Below are 25208 nucleotides of genomic sequence, written 5' to 3'. Positions count from 1 at the left end.
TCTATATGTTTCTGAAAACGAGTTAAGTCAGAACCAGTTTATAAAGGAATCTTTTATGTGCTATCCTTCACTGATACCCACATTTCTGAGGCAATAAGTAAAGTATCTGTCAGTCCCAAGCACTGAGTCAAAGCAGTGGTAGAACGCTATACCAATATTCTCCTGTTGTTACCTTGGGCTTCATCCGTGTTACAGTACTGTTACACTAGACTAAGCTTAATTGCTCTTAATTATCTCAGTGCAGTGCAGCAGGTACAGGAAAAAGCAGAGCTATTGTGGCCTCAGTCAGATGGCGAAGACTTTGGACTTGCACATGGGAGAGCTGTGGAACAACTTTGAAGCATTCCTTGACTGGCTGGATCAAAATTTCCCACAAAACTGCATTTTTGTCCTCTAGGGAAAAACAGAAGGCAGGCCTGTGCTTGTAAGTCAGACATGTCTTTTCTTAGCACTCCTTGCCCCAGGCAGATCAAACAATCTATACAGTGTTTTTAGTATCCTCTGTTTTTAATGAATGAATGGGCAAGATTGTTCCAGGTGCGACTCAACCTCAATTAACTTCAGTTATCAGAGATTATGCTGGTCCATTGAGTTTCTCTCAGGCTTGGTAGGCTGCCAAAATGAATCATGGCAATACGAGGGCTCCTTACAAGTAAGGCTTGAACTCAAATTCATTCATTCATTTATCTTTCTCTCACTGGCAAACCACACAGTTGCTTACATTGGCACCTGTAAACAGAATGGTGAGAATCCTCTGGTGTTTCACTCCACGGCTTTCTGAAAATATATCCCTCAATTTCTTGTTCCCCTAATAGTTGGGAAATGTTATGCTCAAATATTTCTGGGTAAACTTCTAGTCCTTGTGCTAGCATTTACCTTCCAGAATAATGACCTTCACGGTTAGCTCACTTGATGATTTCTTTTTGATAAATTCAGCTCTGGTTAAAAGTGTTAAGCCTCATTTATATTATAATGAATACACTCGATCTTAGATGCTAAGCACTCTCAGACAGCTGCAAGACGGGGGGGAGACACGTGAAAATCCCAGGTACTGGAGGTACAAGCCAGAAAGTACTGGCCAAGCACTGGCTTAGAAAGACCAAAGGAGCTGGTAGATCTCCTTTGGCCCTATTGTTACTCTTGGGCTGATACAACGAAGAAAGGAGAAGTGAAGAACAGCTAAATTGACATCCCTGGAGGCTGAAGACTTCCACCTACAGAAAAAGCAGTGGATGCTGCAGTGCAAGCTTCTTTGCTTGATACGCTGCCATGAGGGCACCCTCAAACTCATTCTCAAGGGAGCCCTCTAGAGAAAAAAAGTACTTGTTCCCACACCTACGCCTTCAACCTTGCTGCTTATGCTGCCAGAGATAACTGCAAACTTGATGACTTCTGAGCTAGATGTGCCTTCCTTTGTCTGAACCATGGACCTAATGTTGCTTCTCATGGTGCTTGCTTCTGACATGGATATGGTTCATGCCTTGGAACACAAGCTACCTCCTCACCTACCAAAAAATACTACAGACTTTCTTCTGCTGGTACCATCTCTTCCCTGGGAAAATCAAAAACTCCTCTGAAGAGGTTGTTGTTTGGTATGCATTAGTGTTTGAGCTTGGGCCAGTGTTTTTATTATCCTTCCTTTGTCCTGCTGTCCTAAATCTCCTACTTCATTCTAGATATGTCATTATCTGAGTATTGGCTTCACCTCTGCAATCACGGGGATTATTTTGTTGTGATCAGATACTTGTACTTGGTATAATCCCTGCACTTTCTTATGCAACGCCTGTCCAGAGCTTCCCAGTTCGTGTCTTTTGGGGAAGTGTAGATGCAGAATTATGTGGCCTTTGTTTACCGGGTGATGGTAGGGAACAGCTGGGCTCCAACTGCAATTTTGGATAGTTCCCCATCTGTAGAGTCATAATTTCTGAGTGTAGAAAGTCTGGCTGCTGCCTGAGCTAGCACGTGCGTGTGTTTATGTGCACTGAGAGCAGGCGTAGGCTGAAACTGGAAGGAAGAGTGCAGATAAGCAGAGGGAATAAGGCTGCAGACTGTGACACCCTGCTTTTGACTGCTGCAGTCCTGGAGCCTGTGACAGCTGCCTGCAGGAGCTGGGGCCATCCCAAACAGAGGGTGCATTTGACATTTTGAAGCCCTCAAGTACACATGCAGCAAGTCTTCTCAGTCCTCAGCCCCTCAGCAGGTGGTGTTTGCGCTTGCAGGTGCGGATGCAGGCTCTTGCTCACAGAGCCACAAAGGTACCTCTGTAGGCAGAGCATCACACAGCTTGCTTGGTCTCCCCTGATGGGGCTGCAGGCATGGCATGCTGCGTGCAGCCCCACCTTGCTGGGCGGCTATGCTTTACTGGACCCCTGGAGGCGTGGAGGCAGGTTTAACTGGCTCTGGTTATGCTGCAAGGGAGAGCATAGAGCAGGAATGACACCCTGCCCCTTTTTTAGACTTTCTAATGGGGGGGGGGGGGGGTGCAGCCTGAAAAATGGCAATAAGGCTTATTCACAGCATCTCCACCAGCTCACTGCAATCCTCTCTGGTTCTGGATCAAGGAGGTATTTTCAGCATTGTTTCTCATGGTAATTTGCACGTTCAAAGCTGCTTTTTTTAAGACTATGTAACCAAAACTGCCAGAACAGAAAGCTCTCATAAGAAACCAAACTTCAGAAATTAAAGGAAATAAGCTTTTGTTCAGGAACACTCCAGAGAGAACAAGAGGAAATGTAAACAGTGCATATAATCTACTCTCCATCCCAGCTTTATGTTCCCTCTTGGGCAAGGAACGGCTTGCTCGCCTTTTCCTAAAGAAGCAGATTTCTATAGATACTCTCCAGAGCCAGGATTTCCTGATTCACAGATGCTGTTGGTAGACAGAAGGCAGCTAGATGTCTCCACTCCACTGCAGTTCTAACTGCAGTTCTAACCAGTTCTTGCATGGGCGTTTATTTATTAGTTTTAATTCAATTTTTTTTTCCACATCCAGTATAATCCAGTATACGTGAGGGAGGACTGCACCAAACTGTAGTTAAACAACCCTGGAATTTGTTGTTTTCTCTCTTCTGCTATAAAACTGATCTTCTGTCCAACAACCTACAGCCTCCTTGTAATACGAAGACACTGCATGATTTGCTAGTTATTTTAAGACCCATGTGCAAGCCAGATATATGCAAATATATGCAAAACAGGAAAGCAAAATTTGCTCAAGTGAAAGCTCACCGAAGAGGTCTAAGAATAGGTTAATCCATGCTCACTGCTCACCAGGTACCCAAATGTGGTGTACTTGAAGTTGGAAGGACTGTTAGGATGACCTCCTGACTCCTGGAATAGTGGAGCCCACAGACTCTCACCCCCCAAATTCTGCAGTAATGTTATAACCTCTGGAACGATGTCCAACAAGTCTTGAGCTAAAAACTCCAGACAAATTGAATAGTGTCCTGGGGAAGCAGATGCAATGGTTAGTTGCTCTAAAACATGGATGACCTTGTTTAGCTTCATTTTTCAGGCATTGGATCCCAGTCTGCCTCTTTAATGTGTTATATTATTTAGTGTTTATAGTTCGTTTAATCAGCATCACATGGAAGTGAATCCCAACGACCTGCAGAAGCCTGTCACCTCAAGATGTTTCTCCTTCAACAGTTCCATTTATAAACTGAAAGACAAAAAATAGCATTATCTGAGGCCTGTTTGACTGTTTCTATCAAACTTTTAACCAGCATTGATCATGTTGCTCTCCTTTAATTTGCATAGTTACTGCCTCCTAAAGCATCGCCGTTATGCTGTAGTAACCATGTGTGCATTCTCTTAATGGCAAATTAGGGGGAATACTGGCTGGGGTAGCCTGCAGTGAGCAAGAGGTGAACTCAATCCAGTTATTTTCCATTTGTTGTAGGCTCTACCCATCCGCATAATTACCATACCTCTGGTGGCAGTAATAATTGGGGATCCTGGTTCTGCTCTTTTGCTTTTCCATTGTTTTGCCTAGGATCATTGCCAAGCTGGATGACCCATGGCTATATCCTGTTTATATCTTCCCCCCCCCGCCCCCCGTAATATTGGCACTACAGTAGCTTTTTTCCAGTAATCTGGAACTTCCAATTGACTTTCCATTGACTTCAGTGCATTTTGGATCAGGTCTTAAAACGAACATCTGGTTGCAAATTCATTAGCCAAGGCCTAACAGGACAGCCTCCATAAACCAAATACCTTCAGACTTTGTTTTAATACTCCTTGAATGTCTTATTGCTGGTAAAAAAAAAAAAATAAAAATAAAAATAAAAAAATGGTGGTCTCAGGAAATGTAAGACAGTGGCTCTAGTAGCACTGTGAGCGTGGCATTGACAATGTGCTCACCTGCTGTTCTCTGATCCTGTTATTTCCTCTTCAGAAGTATAGCTGAACATATTTCTGGCTATGCTGCTCAACACACAGGATTTACAGCTCGGCTGAGCTAATGTTGGTGTTGGAAGGCTACCTTCTTAATTTCTCCTATTCCCTTTCCATTTAGTCAAGAAATTGTGCTGCATTTTATAAAATGGTTCTAGGTTCTCGGTAGGTGCTAGGATGAGAATTCCCCTGCTCTCCCCCAGCCAACAGGTTAGCAGCAGGCACTGGCACCACCATTTTTATGTAACAGTCGAGTCCTCTTTTAGAACTTGGAAGGGATCTAGGAGGTATTTTTAGGCTTTGAGGGTTTATTTCACCTGCAAAGAAGATATTCAGCTTTCTAAAACCCCAAATAAATGGGAGTCAACCTCAGCTATATATGTTTGCATTTATTACTATAAATACACAGGCATATAAAACCAGGGAAAGTAAAACCTGACCCACTTCATCTATCCTGTTTTAATTTGCTTCCAGTAGTTTATGCAAGCAGGAAAATACATAGGGACACGGGGGAAAATAGGTTTCTAAAGAGATTGCATTAATCTGAAAAAAAATCCCAATGCACATCAAGAAAGGCAAATTTGATAGTTCATTTAGCAAAGACATCAGTGCCTGTAGACACAGAATTTTTACAGCTCTGCTGGATTCCAATCTTTAAAAGTTTCTTTTGTTGTTGAAACAATAAATTTATAACTGTTACTCATCTTTTTTTTTGACTTTCTCTATTTAATCAGTTTAAAGTATATGCGGATTATCTAGATCTCATGGTGTGGATCTTTCTGACTATCAGTGCATTTATAGTTAAACAAGTGAGGCATTTGGACTGTAGTCATTTTGATTTATAGCAGCAGGAACAAAGCGAGAGAGTACAGACGTCAGTGCTGCTGCTGCTGATCTGGCAACAGAGACTTCCTAATGTACAAATTACGTCTTTCACCACACAATTCCCTCCCTACCCTAACTAGAGACAGGGAGGCATGGTTATTTAATGCGGTTCATGCAATCTTATGCAAAGGTGTATGTACAGTACTGAGTGGATATTATATAGCTCATTTTAGGCACAGTTTATATTTCACGGTGCTTTTTCATTTTAAAATGAATTTTCCATAATAGCAAATATGCAGTAGTTCAGTTTCCTTGTCCCTTTTAGACAAAGCAGTCAAGTGTGAGTTAAGGCCAGTTGTGGAGGTGGCTGTGGTGCTTTACTGATGCAGCCACCTGTCCCCGAAAAACTGCAGTGAAACTACTAATTCCTTTGTGCATAGACACCATGATGTTTCATCCATGCGTGGCCCTGGAAGCATTTTAGTAAGGCTCCAGACTTCCTTCGCAGCTCCCTGGACCACCAGGAGGAAAGAGGGCTGTTTTGGGAAGTAATATTGAGTATTGGTGATGGAACAAAGCACAGCTCCAGAGATCTCTCACAGGTGGGATTTCAAATTCCAGGGCTTCACATAACTGTCTATACCTCTTCCTATTCTGCATATAGAGATCCTGCCAGCCTTATTTTTTTTCAAATGGCACAAAGCATTCTGCTAGCCAAAAACTAGTGTCTGCTCAGCTGGACGAAACAAAATCTTCTGGCAGTCATCACACCGAGAGACCAGGCATCACACTGCTCTGGTTAATAGGTGGCTGCATTTCATTAGTGGCTGAAGTGATTCCTGTGCATATAGCACCATAGCCTGTGTATCTGCTAAGCCTTTAAAGCACTTTGGGATGAAAATAGCTCAATGCAAAATAATGGTCTCAATTTAGCACTGCAATCTGCAGCCAAAGACTTGGAGCAACTCCCGAGGCAGAGCAAAGATTGACTTGTTTCAAACCCACTTCTCCGAAGACAGATCCAGTAAGTGCAGCTCCATATTCTGTGCAAAGGCAGGGAGCTACCCTGCATCCATTAGGCTGCCACCGCTCCCCTCTGGTGCGCCGACAGGAAGGAGAGACTATTTCTGAACAGACAGCAGGCCAGTTCCAGCTCCACAGGCAGTGTTCCTCCTTCAGTGTCATATGGCACACACAGGCAGTGGGTGCCCTCGCTCTTGCAGGTCAGCTTTAATCTGGGGAAATAAATAGTAAAGTCACCATTATTAATATGTATGCGTGCAAGCTATCAGCCTTGTCTCCCACTTAATGTGCTTGGGTACTGATGGCTGCATCATTCATAACAAGCAAAGCGCCTGATCAAATCCTGAGATTGGTTTTGTTGCCCTGGAATGAGGGAGTAAGGAAAATGGTAAAACAGCAGAGTCACAGCAGCAGAATCTGAACGATCGCTGGTGAGTGTGGACCCTTGCTTGTTCCTGGGAGTCTATGGGATCTCCTCCAAGGGGCTGCTGCTGCTGCTCCTTGCTCAGGCTGTGCCTGAGACAGGTCAGGTCACAGAGCTGCTTGCTGGCCAGGATAGCATGTACCAGGCCATGCTCGGTCGCTTCCCTGAGAACCTCTGTCCCTACGGGGTGCTGTGGCCTGGCAGGTGGATATTTGGGGAGGAGAATCCCCACTCATACATTAAATGAAATGTCTTAACAAGGAGGTGATGTAAATGCAGTCTTACATGTAACTTGGGTATTAAAATGTGTAAGCGTGTTCCTGTTGGATCCCTATTGCCATGCAGCATTGTTTTTAAGACACCAGGTTTATGTTTCCCTTTTTTGTATAAAAAAAAATGAGTTTCAAAAGCACAGTGGAGCCCTTGCTGTGCATTAGTTATTCAGTTATTAGATTCCTTTTTCCTCTTCAAAAATCTAGTTTATGGTCTAATTGCTTGCCCTTTTTAGATTTTTTTTTTTGAGGCAAAATGGTTATTCAAAGTAGTTGGTACTACGGAACTAAACTGTTTCTTAAACTTGCTTTTTTAGAATGGACAGGGAAAAAAATACACTACAATACAATTGTTAATGCAGCCAGTCCTAAGCTGGAAGGGAGCAGGGGTAGGTGCAGCTCAGAGGCTGTAGGACTGGCAATACCTTCTACCACAGGGACCTGGGCAGCACCAGGCTCATTTGCAGTCTGAATGAATACATAGTCTGTAGGCTGCTCCGATTTATCCCACTGATACCCGACCTCAAAAGACCTTTATCTGCTGGGGACGTGGGGGGAGGTGGGGGCTTGTTTCATGTTGCTCACATGGTGGCATTGGGGGGGCGCAGGGTCTGCTCCAGCTGCTCAGCGTCACCAAGGGCTCCTGCACGGGAGGGCAGTGCGAGCTGCGCCAGCAGCACTTGCCAGCGTCAGAGCAGCTTGGCAGGGCCGCGGTGAAGCTGAATCGACACGGGGCAGGGTTTGGCCGGAGCAGAGCCCTGTGCTCTGCCAGCCAAATCCGGTGACGCTTGAATTCACTGATTCCCATTGACTTTAATAGGGCCGGGATATTGTCTCTTCTGCCTAGCTAAGCACAGAACCTTCTGAAGTAGGGCAAGGTCTGACCCTACAACAATCCAGGGAGCTTTGCCATCAAATTCTCCTGAGGAAAAGAAACTGGGTGGAAGGCGACACTTGGGCAGAAAATGTAAATACGCTAAATACGCTCCGGGTTTAACTGTGCCCTCAAGCCTTCCCTCTGACCTTGCCGAGCAGGACAGGAACACAGGCTCAAGGCTGGGGCTGGGTGTGCAGCTGAGGACACACACACAGCAACCATTTTACAAACCATTATTCTTTAAAACCATTATTCTTTAGAGCCCAGGACTTGATGATTAAAGGGGGGTGTGTGTGTACAGTTGGAAGATGAGAAATGACAGTGAGTGATTTTTACATTCAGACAATGTAAAAATGCTGAACAAGTAAGCTATTAAAAATGGAGGTGTGGTGTGTGTAAGGAAAGGTTGCTCGCTTTCCTGAGAGGGAAGCCCGTTGCTGTACATCAAGCCGGGAGTGCGGGGGCTGCATTTCTCTGGGGTCTGGGCACGGCCTCCTGCTGCCAGCACTGCAGAGGCACGGGGTGGGGGGGGGGGGTGGCCGCAGGCACCTGAGGAAACCCACGTACATGCGTGACGTGGGACATGAGGGATCGAGAATAAACGCGTGTTGGGGGGGAATTACAGTCCTTATTCTCAAAATTTATTATTTTAAACTAGAAAGGGTATGGCGGGGGGGGGGGCACACAAAGGAACCGTTAGCTGCAAACGTGCCAGTAGCACCCGCCTGACAGCCTGATTTATAAGCGGCATCATAAAAATCCCATTAGGCGTCTCATTGAGAAAAAAGAAAAATAGAGGGAAAAAAAAAAAAAAAAACAGCAGAGGAGAAAGGAGGGGGCGGTGGCTGGGGGCGGGGGAGCGCAGGGCCCTGGTGCGTGTCACTGAGGCAGCATTGACGCAGGCAGCTCTGACGGCAGCAGCCGCCGCGGCGGGGACGGCGCGGGGCCGAATGGCAGCGGCAGGAGCGCGCGCGGCCGTTGGGGCGCTCCCTCCTCTCCAGCCGCCGTGCCCGCGCGCCGGCCCTCCCGCCCTTTTCCCTTTCCCGCCTCCCCCAACCGCCGCCGCGCGCGCCCGGGGTTGGCGGTCGTTGCCGCGGCGGCTCGGGGTTCGCTGAGGGGAGCCCCCCCCACCCTCCGCCTTCAGGCCCTGCCCGCGTAGGCGCTGCTTGTGGGGGCTGCACGTTTGTGAGGCGGAAAGCCAATAGTGCATGGCACTGGCAATGTTGTCCCTCCGGTTTGGTTCTCGCGGCTCGTAGGAAGTTGGGGGACTGCCGCCTTTTGGGGGAGAGATTCATCTTTCCCGCAGAATTCCCAAGGCTTTTCCCTGTGCCGTGTTTCCAAGATGCAGAATTGAACACTGGTATTGCTGATAATAAAAACACTTGGGGTTTACTTGTCTCTGAAGCTTACTTGAGCCTTTACAGTGAACTCGAATCCCATTCACAGGCTTTCCACTGCGACCGCCATGTAATCGTTTGTCTTCAGGACCTGAAGGCTTCCCTTACAGCAATAAAAGGTCGCAACAGTAAGGTTTTTGCCGTGCCTCCCTGCCTTTGGTGCTCCAACTGCTGTTAAGCAACACTGGAAATACCTTGTCTGCGTGACTGGTGTGCTCTTCCCAGAGAGTGCTTAGGAAGGACCTCACATTTTGGGGTCATCAGTCCAGTAACTTGCAGCACCGTATTCAGTACAACCTTTTTATCAAAAGGACAGTACAGGAAAGAGTTTTTTGCCTTCTGTCAAGCAAGATGATTTCTGAGGGAAAGCAAAAATGTAGCACACAGGCCCTGACTGAAGAACCAGAGGCAAACAACGGCGGCACAATCTGCTGCAGTACTGAACTGGAAGAAGGCTGCTGGGGGCTGTGTCCCAGCTAGTGCCAGGTGACAAATGACACAGCATGTATTATTATTATTATTATTATTATTATTATTATTATTATTATTATTATTATTATTTTCCAGCAGGCAGGGTATTTTTAGGAGCACGCAGGATCCCATGTTATCTGATTGTCCTATCTCATCCACCAGTACAATTCAGGGACTTTTTTGGTCAAAGCAGTAGACTGACACTGGTGGAAGGGAAGGAGATGAGACCAGGTTGCTCAGCTAAAATTACTCTCTTCTCCCGTATGTTAGTTTGGGAGAGCAGAGCTGCCACTGGTCTTAGGCTTGATCAGTAGGAGCTGGATTCTTCCTTCTCTCACAGTAGTTTTATGCTATTCGGCTATGGGTGCAGTTGCTTCTGCCTTACAGCTACATAAGTGAAAGAAGAAAACAGTGCTCTTGAATCAAAATACGCCTTGAAGGGGAAACTCTTCTCCCTATGAGAATACTTTGTTATAACTACTCCTTTTAATGTTACCGTGTATTTTTGTATGCTACACTTAAGAGTGCAGTTTATTTTTAATTTTTCTTTGTTGCCATATATATTCAGATAGAAATACCAAAAATTAAGTCTCCGAGAGACAGAATAGTAAGGGTAGGTGATCTGCTGTGGAGAAGAAATCATAATAGGAATTGTACTTGTTTCTGACAGCACTCAATTCTGTTCTGGGTTCCTTAAATAAAGGGTTAAAACACATTGGAAATATACACTGGAGCATATCTTGCAGAAACATGCAGTTAGAATTGATTTTTTTTCTCTCTTTCTGCAGAAAATTGTGAAGAAACAAAAATCCTGTAGGTTGGACACTGTGGCAGTGGTTTAAAAGCATAATTCCTATGAGCCACCGAGATGGTTAACGAGGTGCAGATAGAGAACAGGATGAAAGCTGAATGAAAAGTAAGTGAAATGGTGTGCTTTTGGTATTGGAATTACTCATATTGACTGAAATATCTCCCAACCACAACTTTTTTTTACAATCTCAAATGAAGGTTTTTGACTGAAAGCCACGGAGAACCTGATTTTCATTTGAATTTGAGAGGTTTTACCCCAGCTAAACTCACTGCTCGCAATATTTGAACTCGGGAAATACCGAGGCAGGCCCTGTGCTGCAAAACATGTAGGCCAGAGGAAGTGGGGAGACAGCTCAGGTTTATAAACCACCCTGACACCTCCTGGGCAACAGCTTCTGAGGTGAGGAGTGCTCCCTGAAAAGCCCAGCAGGCCCCGGCCAGCCGGTGCCACCACAGGGTAGCGGGAAGCAGAGCGCAGCGCTGGTGGCAATCCCTGCGGGACAGCTCCTTGCTGCCACGGGCTGCCTGCATCCCCCAGGGGCCTAGGGTGGGCTGTCATGTCTTGCGGTACAATATAGACTGTGGTCTGGAAAGGAGGCTATAATGAAGAGGGCTGTAGAAGTAAATATGTAGCTAAACAAATGGGTCTTGGATCACTGGGAGAAAGTGTCATGGAAAATGCCAGGGACAAAGCCCAGAGTGGCAGCGTTTGAGGACAAGAGACCTTTGCAGGCTCTTTTCTCCTATTACAACCCTTTTGGTTACCCAATGTACCACAGATTATTTTTAAAGCATATAGTATTTCACATACCCCCATCATGGAAATTCTCAGTACTGACCTTCTAACGCTGGGCTAGTGTTTAAGTACCTAAAAACTTGCAAGCAGGATGACCTGCTGCCTTTTACAAAACGTATCATAGTTACTGGTTCATTTCACAATGATGCCATGGACATTGGTAAGGGAGGTTCCTGCTTTCTCAGCTGTGTAAGTGATAGTGTATTTTACCTCCCAGCAGCAGAGGAGTTGTGAAATTCCTGCCATAGGAACAGAGGAGGAGGGGAAAGAGCTGGAACAGGGACAGGGAATGGGGGGAAAGTGCTGGAGAATCAGAGTTGCTGCCACTAGGGGATGGGGGGAGATTTTGTATGCTTCCTCCTCGATCTTGAGCAGTAGCTGCTGCCCTGAACACTTCCATCCTTCCCAGCAGAGAGGTGTGTGAAAATCCAATCAACAAATTCACAGTTCTAAAAATTGGTTAAGGCTCAAACTGTGTAAAATCAGCCACCATATTTTTACAATTAAAAATGCTACTACACAAGTAGTATCTCTTGATAGAATAGCTAAAGTTTATGAGGGGACATGGATCAAGACTTGGTGGCCATATATGTTGAACAAATAGGAGGTGTTTGCGGGAGACAGAAAAGTGGACAAAATAACTTTGTTCTTCAAGGTGATAACACCCAGTTCTCTCCAATTTAATGGAGCAAATTCAGCATCTTTAGATTAATGTACTGATTTTCATGTATTCTATGCAAATTCAAATGAATGTTATGAAATTAGAGTATGAATTTCATGCATGAAGAACAGTATTTAAAAACAGAGGCGCTTGCCTTTTTTTTAACTGACTTTTTACCACTTTCCCGGTAGTGCTTAATTTTCTATGAAACTTAAATGTGCCTTCACCCCCCTCGTTTGAATTGTTGAATTAGGAGATCAAAAAGGTGGTCATTTTCATAGCACAAGAAATTGGGAACTGCGTCAGTCCTCTGAGTTCTCTTTGTGCTGTGTGTCAACTCGTATTGTATGTAATGTCAGTGCAGTGGGGCTACTTGATCATTATGACCTCTGCAAATTAGCTTGTGGGGTGAAAAAATGACAGATATGGAGGCATGTTCTGGGTTTTGTTTTTTAAATTGGGAAAGTGGGTGAAGCAAAAGAACGCGAGAGACGTTTCAGTTCTAAACCTGCACAAAACTCTCTGCTAGGCCTTGCTCAGATCCCTCAGTGGAAGACACCATGGTTTTCAGCCATATCAAGTAGTATCTTATTGTGCAAGGATTTCTACTCAAAGCAGTGGAACTAGCCACGGATTACAGCAGTAATTAGTGTGAGTAAAGATGATAGAACAGACTCTTCACCTCTCTGCTCCTGTTTCCGAATTTATAAAATGAGGATGATAAAATTTACCAACTGTTCTGGGTGTTGTAAGGATACATTAGCTCATGCTAGTAAATCACTTTGAAGACAAAACCAAATGCTATATAAATGCTAAGTATTCTGTCAAGATGTGCAGGAGTGTATTCACAGTTCAGGGACACTTTACCAAAATAACTGCTTTGAGTTGGGAGAGGGCTTTAATGATACAGATGTTTGCAATATCTGGAACACTGTTTTATAAGTCACCTCCTGAAGACATAAGAAGTAAAAATTGGAAACTGCTCAGGAAAAGTGATAGTATAGCACGGCATGAAAGAGAATTGATTCTTTCACTGTGCTGCTTGTTAAGTATTGGTAAGTATTGCTGGGTCAAATATTTCTGAACTGATTTAGCCATGTGAGAAGAAAGTAAGAGAAAGCAGACTTGCAGTGTAAGATCTCTCTGGGTCTTATGTCTTTGGTGTTGGGTTCTGTGTAGTGTGTATTGTACAGAGCCAAATTTGCCTTAACCAATGCTATTTTTATCTCCTCTGAACTTTAAATTTTATGTTCTTTTAAAATATGTTGCATTTAGACAGGCTAGTCACTGAAGAACACCATGAATGATCCTTTGTGAAAATGATTGACATGCGAGGCTGGTAGTACTTTAAAAAATAAAGCAAAAAGTAACGTTTGCAAACTGAGCTATATTTATTGAAGGTCTTTTGCCTGATGATTTCAGTTATTGACTCATGTGAGGCAAATACCCAGTCCAAAGCCCGAAAGCGCTTCAGGTGTATCTCTGAGCGTGACTGTGTTTAGCAGGGCCTCAACTCCAGGTTGCAAGGCCTAGCTCTAGAAGCCCAAAGTGTGGGCGTCTTTAGAGCTTGATGACTGCGACACAAGGGTTCCTACTCACCTTCGCAAGGTTTAGATCAGGACCTTACTCTCTTCTAATGAAAAGACTTTGGACTTGATACACCGAATGCCACTTGCTTAAGTTTGGTGACATTAAGCGGTTCTTTACCCAGTCCACCAAAAGAAAATAGTGCATGTAGTCCTACCCGAGAGAAGTTACCAAAGTCATTGAAATTTAAATGGGAGACCATAGAAATTAATTACTTCTCAGAGCATGAAAAATGAACTAATAGCAGAGCTCTCAGGCACCGTATTATACCTTTTTCCTTGAGGCCTGAGGGGTAGCTACTCATAGTGCCAGGCAGAGAAGGGAGGCAGCCTTCATCCGGAGGTGGGTGTGAGAGGTATGACCACATGCAGCCAATGAGCAGCACGCCATCTTCTGCCTTTCATCCTCCCTCTGGAATGTCCCAGCGAGTTTTGAAGTGCAGGGTCCGTGCCAGACTGTGAGTAAAGAAAGCCATTGTTGGTACGGAACATGGAAACTGGCACTGCCTTGCTGTCTTCTTCCTTCGCTCCTGTTGTACACGTCAGAGTTTAACTGATGGAGAAGACGGTTCCTTTAAACGGCCGAAATCTTGTTGTACGTAGTGGGAAGAAATTAAAGAAAAAGAGCGCTCGGGGATAATGATGGAAAGCTTTCCTTTGGCAAGATCTAATAGGATGGAATAATATCTCAAAGGGAGTTAGACTTAAAGCTTGACTTGGTACAGCCTCAGAGACTATTGTGGATGGAATTACCCTGTTCACCCCCAGGCAATGATCTGTGTGCTGTATTTCCACCCCTGATTTCCATGATTCCCTAATAAGAGCATGATCTACGAGCACGATAGTAACTTGCTGGAAATACTTGTGTAAAGGCATATCTTGATGGGAACTTCCTAAAGCACAGTAGTGGGATAATGCAATGTTTTGTATTGTGGTAGAGTATCGCTTTCTGTGTGCTGGTGGGTGAAAATAAAAATAAATTAAGTACAAATTTAGTACTTAAGAGGAAATATAGAGTGGCATAGGATTGTCTCTAAAACTTTACAAATATGTTCAATTCAGTTCCCTGTAAATTTTTAGGGCATCTCTCTGAAGGAAAGGGATGTGCTACTAGGTCCTGAAAAACTCCGCAAATCATTCACAAAAATAGGCATTTTACTAAATCAGACAGCGTAAGAAAGCAGGCATCTCCTGCTGCCGATTTGAAAACCTCCTCCTTTGCTTTGCAGCCAAATCTTACCACAGCTTTATGTGGGAGATAACAGATATATCAAAGGCCATCACGAATGCCGAATTTAACATCCATGCTAGCAAGAGAGTCTTTACGCGTCCTCTGCTGCTTGGCGCTGCTTGCTGTTTTCCCTTCTCACCAAGATAAACTTTGAGAGGAGAAAGGACTCGGCACCTTGTCAGTGTTCCCAGCAGACAGCGAACCTGACTCAGGCTTGTAGTGATCCCACTTACATCACCAGCGTGTCAAACTGTTCCAGCGCAGAGCCGGCTTAATGGTTTGGGCAAGTAGCCACCGGCTGCTTGTCAGCGCTGGAAGGACAAACGAGCCGTGCCCCAGGGCTGCGTACTGCAGCGGGAGCAGCTGGGGGCGAAGAGCTGGGGGGCACCCCCCCGGCCCGCGGGGCCACCTCAGGACCTTCCGCAGCAGGCGCCGGGCACCCGCGGCTGCAGCCGAGGCGCGGAGCAGGGGCGGCTCCGCTCCGCAGCGCGGGGGCGGCGCGGACACGCGTGGGCCGGGGCGGCCGGCAGGGGCGCTGCCCGCCCCCGGGGGAGCTGGGGGCCGAGGGGGGGGCTCCACGGCCGCCCCCAGCACGACGCCGGGGGGAGCTCCCCCGGGACCCCCCCCCTCCCGGATCGGCCGCCCCCGCATGCGGTCAAAGCCGTGGCGGTGCGAGCGTGACCCCAGGTGGAAGGGAGCCGGCTGGTTCGCATCGACTTTCGGTTGGCTTTATTTTATTATTATAATTATTTTTATTTTTGCCTTTGTAAGCACCTTCCAGCGCTGGAAAAAAAAATAAAAATCGCTGCAGCCTGCACAGCAAAAAATTGCTACTTAAGAAGATCAGAAACACTTCAGCATGCACCCGATCCTAAATATATTTGGAAAGATGGGGTGGGGGGGGGGGGGGAGGGGGGAGGGCACTTTTACCCGGCTTTCATCAATGCCTGCTTGAAGACAGACAGAAATAATTAAGGGGAGGAAAAAAAAAATCCCTCCCTCCCTACCCCCCCCCCCGCCCGAGCAATCATAATACATTGAAATTTCTCAAAGTCTAGTCAGCTGCAAAAAATAAATGTTTCTGGAGCTGGAGGATCATGTTGCAGAAGCGTGTGACTGCAAGACCTAGATTCCTTTCCCCGCTCCCCCGTCTCTTTCCTTAGGTGCTTTTTAGCATTATTATTTGTTTTGGGAGGGGAAAAATCATCTTCGCTTCAGTCTCTTGCTAGAGGTCCAGACTGCTTACGTCTGAGCGCCCCTTATCATTTCAGTGAATGGCAATTGCAGCCTTGGTGCTGTTATAGCAATGAAGCTACAGACGTCATTGCCTCCTGTTGGACGTGAGATGTGTCCAAGCATCAGCCCCTTTTGCTTAAGAAAAACTCTTTAACTTCCACGCAGCCGACAGGCAGGCTTTTCTAAGATCCTATGGACCCACCACCGTACTGATACAGTGCTATATTTTTATTTATCTATGCATACACATGCACACAGGTGTGCGTGTGTACGTGTGTTTGTATGTATGTATATGGAGAGACAGAGAGAGAAATTAAAGCTGCTGCTGCAGAGCGAGCTCCTCTAAAACATCCTGCTCATCAGAGTAGCTCTCCGCATCGCTCTGTTAAATACAGCCGGGCGGGAAAGCCATCATCAATCAATTTCGGGTAACAAGGAAGACTTGTTGAACACCTTGTTCTCCAGACCCCGGGAAGATGCTGGGCTGCCGGAGCGTGGACGAGCCGGGATTGTGCCCTGAACTTCACCCGCTTGGCAGCCGCTGTTCCTAAGCCATTTCCCCTCTCCTCCCCTGCCTCTTTGCCTCCCGGACCGGCAGTCTGCTCTTTAAAGTTGATCTGAAGGGGAAAGCAGAGACGAGCTTGTGCATAGTTTGGAGGGTAAGTTGTGTCCTCCCCCTTCCCGCCCCCCCACCGCGAAAAATACCCGCTAGCGAGCCTCCAAGTGCGCCAGGAGAGGGGGCAGGTGGCGGGGAGGGGGGGTGCTCGGGACCCCCAGGGGACGGCATCTCGCGCCCAGCACCGAAAGGGTTACCGAGGAAGACAGACAGACAGACCGAGGGACCGACCGACCTCCTGCGGGGGTGCTGGCTTGGCAGCCGAGCTGGCCGGGTGCGAGCCCCCACGCAGCGCCGAGCCCCCCGCAGGTGCCGCAGCCGCAGCCCCCGCCGAGCCGCCCCCGCCGCCCCCCGGCCCCGGCCCTCCGCCGCCGGCCCCGGGGAGCCCAGGATCCCCGGCTCCCGCAGCACATGACCCCTGCAGGGAATTTAGCCTCCCTGCACCTGCAGGCTCTTGTCATCCCTCCTCCTCTGCTCCCGGTTTGCTTTTTAATCCTCTCATCCTCCCCGCTTCCCCCCCGCCCCCCCCCAATCCATTCAGTTTTTACCTTTTTTTTTTTTTTCCTTCTTTCCCCTTGTCTTTTTTTAACCAGGAGGAATCCCAACAGGGGAAAATAATATCAATTGGCTCCCTCCTTCCTCCCTCCCCCCCTATATATATATATATATATATATTTATATATATATATAAAAAGCACCACCCGCTAACATTTGGAAAAACAACAGAGGACTGTTGCCTCTCCAATTTTCACTCACATACGCTCAGATGAATGAGCAAGGAAGGGGGGGACCTAAACAGCCCCTTTAGACGTGGGGCTGAATTGATGGGATTGTGATTTGTAGGATTTCTCCACTTAGTCCCTGCCTCCTACTTGCTCTCCAGCCACTCCAAAGTCTCTTCCCCTCTCTTTAAGCAGCGATTTCTTTCAATCTCTCTCTCTCTCCCTCCCCGTTTCTCTCTCTCACACTCTCCCTCTCTCTCCACACACACTCATCTCCCCGGAGAGAGAGAGAGGAGAAACTCAACTCCCAAACACCGACCAGATGTCGAAGAAACGCAAAGCCCTGGAGGGTGGCGGAGCCCGGCTCCCCCCCGAGGACCCCAGAGCCCGCTTTGGGGCCGGCGAGGAGCAAGGTAGGGCGGCGGAGGCCTGCAGGTGGCCGGGCGGTGGGCAGCCGGCAGCCCACCGCAGGAGCGCGTCGGCCCAGCTGGCCTCCCGCAGCCCACCGACGGCGGGGTGACTTGGGCGCGTAGGCCAGCCTGCTCCCACGACGGGCTCCACACAGCAGGGCTGGTCCCCCCGCGCCGACGGCGAACTTCTGCCAGGGGAAGGGTTAAGAGGGGCAAGGGTATGGGGAGAGGGAAGGGGGCGAGGGTGGGGAGCCGAGGGGGGCTGCGGGTCCGGCGGGAGGTCCGGCTGCCTTTCCTGCTGCTGCTCGTCACTGGCGGTGGTATAGCCATGCTGCCTCATTGATTTGTAGCTTGTGTAAATCTGCTCGCAGGCTGTTCTCGGCTTGGGCAGCCGGTGATCTGGAGGCACCTGGTATAGACTTTGTGGTTTCGCGTGGGTCCTGCTTCCTTCGGCGAGTCCCCATCCCTGGTGTGATTTCGGTTGCGTCATGTCGGGGCTTCCAATGCTGCACTTGCAGCGCACTTTGCATCCAGCTAAAGTTGGTTTTTCCCCAGCCTTGTTACTTTGCTGTAATTTTCAAGCTCCAAGTATTTGTGGTGAAAGCTGCTCTGCACTTTTTTGACAAGATAATATCGATGTAGAGGCTGGGTGGTGTAAAATCAGCTATGCACACAAGTGTGAGGGAGGGCGTTCTGCAGCCGAATTTCTCGCTGCTCAGACAGCCCAGTGGGTTCCCTTCCTTGTGTTTGTTTCGACTAAGTGGGCCCAGATGAACCAAGCTCAGCTACAGTGCTCTGGGGCTGGAGCTGTACTGCAGGGAAGAGACAAAAATACCAGTTGGATTCAGAGCAGTGTTTCAGGCTGTTGCAAATGGCTCTGGAGACCACGATGAGAGGCGGTGGGGGTGCAGTGGGTTCAGGTGGCCCCGCGAGCCTGTCTCTTTGTCTGCTCAGATTCGGAAATACGCAGCTTCTGTCCGGGCAGGTGTAAGCCTGGGCAGAGAGCCGGCAGGGATGGAAGGAGTGTGTTCTCCAACATGGAGTCTGGGGCCCTTTTTGTGAAGGATGTGGAGGCTCGTCGTGTCGCGAGTCGCCCAGATCATGAAATTCACTCACCACCATGGATGTTTTTGCTTTTTGCAATGAAATGTCTCCACTACAGTGACTGGTGTGCTCTTCTGGTTTCATTAGGAAGGAGCACTCCTAGTGATTCACCATCTCTTTCAAAAGATATGGCTTAGGGTTTATATGGTTGTTGGTTTTAAATTGCTTGGCTCTCCCACAAGAAAATAAGATTCATGTCCAGATTTTCTTATCGTTTGTCTGCTTAAGACCAATCTTGACATTTGAGGGACGTTTTCAGACACCGCGAATTACTTTATTTGCATGACAGCATTCAATGTTTTTTTTGCAATATGTGGAATTTTGCTGTTACTAACCTGGAAAATCTTACCTCTTTGTCAGCAATAGATGAGGTTAAACACAGGAAGGGCATTCAGCAGAGATCTGAAACTTGGCTATAGATCACATGTAATTTTAATTTAAATGTATGCCATTAGTGGGTGTAGGAACACCTTACAAATTATTGTGATGCAGTGGTGTGTGTCTGGTTTTCCTTTTTTGTTTTCCCTTTTCTTTCTCTTTTCTTTTTCTTTTTTTTTTTTTTTTTCCTAACTCCACAATAGTATTTCCTATGACACTTCTGGTTATGTAACAAGAAACAGAAAACAAAATATAACTTTAAAATTGGATTTTTTTTTTTTCTTGATTTCAATGTGCATACAGCAAATGAAATGGAAACTGAAGAAATATTTTAATTAAGCATTGATGTGTATACAAAGAGAGAAAATAAGGTATCATTTTCCTTCTAAGTGGACACAAGATATTTTGTAAATCAAACTGGTTGAAAACCTATGCTGTACCTAGGAAATCTGGGCTTGTGTAGTCTTTGGCACAGTAAATGATGAAATTGAAATTAAAATTTAGTTGTATTTCTGAGCTCAGATTTTATTTTTATGAACTTTTCTTCTGTTTATTTTCTGCCTTGCATTTCACAGGAAGGAATGTGGCTTGTTAATTACATTGTCTGTGGGTACGTAGCTGTAGAAACCATTAGGAGTGTGCCATGTATCACAATGCTGTGGTGAGCGTATTTCTGTGTGAGCTGGTGGGTGTGAGGCTTTCTGCAGGCGTGAGATGCACAGGTGATTTTTTGGATTAATCTGAAGGCTTTCAGTGCAAAGCACCGTGTTCCTGCAGTAGGCTTACTACCCCTGTAGAGAGGTATGCTTGCTAGTTTGGAGTGAGCGTGTGCAGCGTTTGCCCAGAAGTATGGAAAAGCCATGTAACCGCCGGGCTTTAGCATTAAAACGTGTGTGCGCTGGGAGCAGGGAGGCGGGGAAGGGGAAATGGGCATTAGTAAACGAAGGGAAGAAAAATAGAGAGCTCAGATTTCTGGAGGCTGCCAAATGCTGTGTTCCTGCAGAACTCGAACTCAGGAGCTCTGCTGTCCTCGGCTAACGAGGTGACTTCTCCCAGTGGCAGAAGCGTTGAGGGCGGGAGGGCCTGGGCCCCGGTCTGCCATCTTAAGTCTCCCTGTCGCCTGGTAAAGCGAGGGCACACGTCGCTAACAAGCCCATTGCTGCTTTTTTGAGGGTCTGCATTTCTGTTTTTAAATCGTGAGAGGGCGCATACTCATTCTTAGCTGCTCCAGACTCCGTTGGGTTTGTGGCCAACTGAAGCGTGTGCTTGTGGAGTTTCATTCAGCTCTTGTTTATCCTCCGTTGGCAAAGCTGTGGGTGGACAGACTCTATGTAGGCCACGATATGGATTTTTTTGAACTTCTCTGGTGTGGTTTTGTTTTTACTCTTCTTCAAAGCATTCTATGAAGGGCTCTGTAATCCATACCGTAACCTCGCCTGGTATAGTAAGGTCTGACGCTATGGATGCCACATGTTTCAAGCCTCGCTGTTGTGGAGAGGAGGTAAGGGATGAGAGCGTTCAGCATCTCCCAGCTTCTCAACAGCGAGAGCCTGAAACCATGTGTCTAACCCACGGCACTTCACTGTGCCTCTGTATTTAGAGGTGAGCCTCTAAGGCTCGTACCTGGAGTCTGTAGAGACACAGTGGCATTACCAGGGAGAGCTCAGATTTTACATGGGCTGAATTGTCTCTCAGAGGTGCCCCTTTCTTCCCAATGACTGTGCATGGAGCCTAGGGCAACTGTACTGGTTTACTTGTACCTACCTAGTCTGCAGAAACTCTGGCAAAGTGATAGGGCCTCCCCAGAGGAACCAGGTGTGGTCATTCAGTGTGTTTGTGGCACCTTGTTAGTGACACCCAGCATTGAGAAGGGGGGATTCATCTGTTGAAATGCAACTCTCTGGCCTCCCTTTGTTGTCAGGAAGCAGAACATTTCCAGGGTGCTATTCATCTCTTCCCAAAGTGAAAGTCTACGTTTAGTCAGCAGAATCACATCTGAGAAGTGCTGTTTCTGCCAACTGAATACAAAAGTAGTCCAAACATCTAGCATAGATGTAGGCAACTGTATTTCAGCAGATGACTCCTGCCTTTTGACCAGTTCTTTCTGGCTTCAGCGCCAGCCGATGGCAAAGATATTTTTCAATTGCATTTGAAGCAGAGGGCTTCCCTTCTGTGATAAGCCCATTGCTCAAAATAGTGGCACAGAAAAATCAAGGGAAGAATCTTGTTTTCTGTGAATCCCTGTTTTCTATGAATGTGTTGAAAGCTAGCATGGAAGATGCAAAAATGGAGGGTGTTGGTTTAAAAACAAAATATGGACACTTCTCAGGACATGACATTGTGCTTAAATTATTCAGTAATGCTGCTCATCATTATCCAGCAGTTTCTGGGTATAGAAGAATACAGTATTTTGGACATTTTCTGGCAGAGATTTGTGAGTGTGATGGATTTGACGGATTCAGGGAAGGAAGAAACTCTAAATTCTCATTGGGCTGCTCTTTCTGTTTTTGGATTGTGTATGAAAATAAATAAATGCATTTCTTCCTCCAGCTTCCCTGTGGTCCAGTTTTTGAGGGTGCTGAATGGTCTCCATTGTCATAAATATGAGTGATGGTTGAGAGACTTCTGCACTTTGCAAAACTGGTCTCTAGAGAGGGAACTGTTGCAAAGCACTTCCAGAGGCAAAGTTGAACTCCTAGAAACACCTCTGCCCAAGAGTGACTTTTAATACACGATTAATTTCTTTGAATTCAATGTGACCAGCCATGTGCATAGATGTTAATCATGTGCATAAGGAAGTGTTTGCAGGATTTTGAGGGTCTCAGTTATTAATAAGGATAGCCCTATGGAGAATCACTTCTATGCAAAGGATACTTCCCTAGTAATTACTAGGGGGAGCAGTTAATACTGAACTAGTCTTTGACTAATACTAGATAATCTATGCGAGTGCTTAATATTCACATTTGTCTTGAACTTTGTCTGGTATAAAGCTATTGATTATTATTAAATCTTAATTTGGGATCAACAGACATAGAAGATTGAGTTCTGCCCTTTTTTTCAAGGTTTGGATTGATGTAATGGAAATCAGAGTTGAACCCAGAATTCTGCACTGGAATTCCGCCCCTAACCCTGTGCTCTGTCATTATCGGTTCAGTTACAGTCTTTACTCCATTAGTGGTTTTATCACATATGGGGCAATTGGGATTTGAGCTCTGCATGCTCTTGTTCTTCGCGTTTCTGTGATGCAGGTGGAAAAGCAAAGCAGTTCTTCCCTTGTGAGTGCTATTAGAGGCTTCTGTTTCTCCTGTACTTCCTCCTCTCCATCTTCTGTGTTCTGGTAATTCTTTTCTTTCCACTTAGCTTCTGATCCATGAAATAATCAAGCCCACCGTATCTCTGTATCCCACTCTGGAAGATCTGCCTACTTGGAGTTAAGAAGTTTAACAAGAGAGGCTTATGCATTTGTGAGGGCATGGGTAAGAGAAGGGACCTATTGTACAGATTTATTTATTTATTTATTGTGCCAATATTGTAATACAAAGGAAAAAAAAGTGATAGTTTTGACTTTGTTCAGCAAAGTTTGTCACCAAGGGGGGGAGAGGGGGGGATGGGAGGGGCACAGAAATGTAACAATGGTTCTTTAAGTTTTTTTTAAAGGGGGGGGGAAACCATGCTTTCCAAGCTGATTAGCTCGATGGTTACTGATTGTTTCTTGTGTTAGATTTTGATTTTTTTCATTACTTTGTCCTGCAACAGTCAAGGATTTGCCTTCCAGATGCTGTGGAAGGAAAGATTGGGTCTAACTTTTAGTTTCAGAGGATCAAATGCAACATGCTGAAAGGGAAGACAGCTTTACCAACCCACTTCAAAGTATGTGGAGCTGCAAACAGAATGCTGGAAAGATGTAAAGCTAAGGAAAACTCAGAATGCTTGGGAAGAAAGAGAGCATGGACAAGGTACATATGCTGTAAAATAGCATTGTAAGCACTCCTGGGAAAAAAAGTATCTTCCTCAGGTTGTTGCTGACTTGCCTTCCCATCTACTGGCTCATAAAGGTTGTTGAGGAGCTCTTCTGTTCCCATTTGTTTCAGAAAGGTACGTTAGCGTGTGCCGAGGTACACATTTATGAGCCTTGTTTGAAGTAAAATAAAAGGCTTACTCTTAAGTATTTTGCTGATTTGGTGTTTCCATGCAGGAGAGGACATGTGCAGTACTGCATAGCACAGCTCGGTCTGGAGCTGCCGCTAGCAAGAAGTGAGGTCACTATCTATATTCTAGGGGAAAAAAGCTATCCTGACCAACGTCATGAGGCAGAGCCGTAGGGACAGTGCTGAGATTTCAAGTACTTGACATAGTTGCTTTGGTTGGAAAGCGTTACTTTGGATGAATTATGGACTTGCCCTAGAAATAAATTTATCCGAACATTTTAAAAATACGGATGACTTTTTAATTATTTGTGGGCATTTAGATATTTCAGCTATGTTGCTCATGTAGCATGTATGGTAATGCTATAAAAATGCCTAGAGTGTCAGAAATTGAAGCTTCAGTGAAAAACAGCGAAGTCTCCTGAGTGCATGAGTGACTTTTGAGAGCGGGACTTTGATTAAATAACCATTTTCCTGGAAAACCATCTCTTGGATCTTGGGACTCCAGTTATGGCTCCATGAAGCTGTAGGATAATTCCTGCCATGATGATGCTGTAGCCCTGTTTCCATCTGGCTGCGAGCACAAGATGTTCGTTAATCTGTTCCTCCTGTCCTGGCCCCAGCCCTGAGACAGCGATGCTCCAGTCCACAAGTGAGCATTGACTCAAGGCAGCAGCTGCTGTTAGATGCAGTCAGGTTGTACAGTTGGCTGAGTCCACGCCTGCTTCTTGCTGTTTCCCTGCCCTCATCAATGGAGAGGGAGCAACTGTGGAAAAGATCTTCCAGGGAGACATCCCCTGGACTGCGCAAGGAGCCTGAGCGGCCTCAGGTGCTCCCTCGACTTTTAGTGGCATTGCCTGGGCAAGAGAGACCCTCGCTGACACAGAAGGAAGACTCTTGATTTAGATTACCTTCTAAAACTAAAGGAAAATCATAAAGGTGGGAGGATCAAAATGAAGTGAAATTGAAAACACGTGGCTAATCTTTCAGATGAAGCAAAGTAAAAAGTTAGCAGTTTTTCTGATTTGTGGTAGAGTGAAGATCTATATGAATCTGCCTGCATTGCCCTGACCTTGTGTTGTATTTTTTGTGTTTGTTTTCCTTAGCTATTCTTCTGTTATTAAAAAAAGAATAAATGAAGCAGCTTCCCTATTCCTGGTCAGCGAAGGAATGTGTATCTACTACCCTTATTACTAATGTACAAGAGGATCTGTGTCTGCCTTCACCTGACCGCACAGTGTTGTCAGAGGGCTGCATTTTACGGCTTCATCACCAGCTTGCCATGGTCTTTGAACATATCACAGTCAGGTGCTTCTCTATAGGAAAGAAGGAGAGCTGCGAACGCCAAGTGACATGAAATTGACTATTTATTTATTTTTTAAAAGGCATTGTGTTAATAACATGGAAAAACAGAGGCTGTAATGATCGCTAATAAAGCACTAGTGTATTAATAAAGCTGCTTTGTGCATTTCCCCCATGGCCTTAAAGTTTCTGTACTATTTGGGCACAATCATGTTTTCGAGTTACTAGTGATAACACAGAAACCTTGGCAACTCATTGAGCAACAGTTGTGGCTTATGCTGGAGGAGGAGAAGAGGGACACAGTCTGGGTTCGATGGGCTTGAATACATTAGGTTTGTGTGTTTATCACTTCAGTCACAGTGTGATGGCTAATAATGTTGACATTTAAGGTGTGCCCACACATTAGGCAATTGAGCTTGTCTTCCTAAGCTCATTCCTAGTATGTCTGCTAACACGTGGAGTAAGCAACTGTATTTTGTGTGTCAAGCCTTCCACACTGTGTTTTAGTCAAGTCAGCTGAGGGTCCATTA

The 25208-nt window shown here is 46.1% G+C and overlaps 1 long non-coding RNA gene across 2 annotated transcripts; it reads left to right on the top strand.

Annotated features, from left to right (window-relative positions):
• Nucleotides 1–8887: 8887 nt before the first annotated feature.
• LOC121068000 lies at nt 8888–24849 on the top strand. Of its 2 annotated transcripts, XR_005818554.1 has the most exons (6): nt 8888–9696; nt 10470–10597; nt 16467–16660; nt 22592–22707; nt 23007–23187; nt 24483–24849. It is a non-coding gene; the product is annotated as an uncharacterized LOC121068000 (long non-coding RNA). The 2 variants fall into 2 exon arrangements; XR_005818553.1 differs by lacking the exon at nt 16467–16660 and having other exon boundaries at nt 8891–9696; nt 23042–23187.
• Nucleotides 24850–25208: the final 359 nt, after the last annotated feature.

This window comes from Cygnus olor, chromosome 3, assembly GCF_009769625.2.
Source record: "Cygnus olor isolate bCygOlo1 chromosome 3, bCygOlo1.pri.v2, whole genome shotgun sequence".
Lineage (NCBI taxonomy): Eukaryota > Metazoa > Chordata > Aves > Anseriformes > Anatidae > Cygnus > Cygnus olor.
Note: the sequence above shows the minus strand (reverse complement) of the source record. Positions and strands in the feature narration are given on the sequence as shown.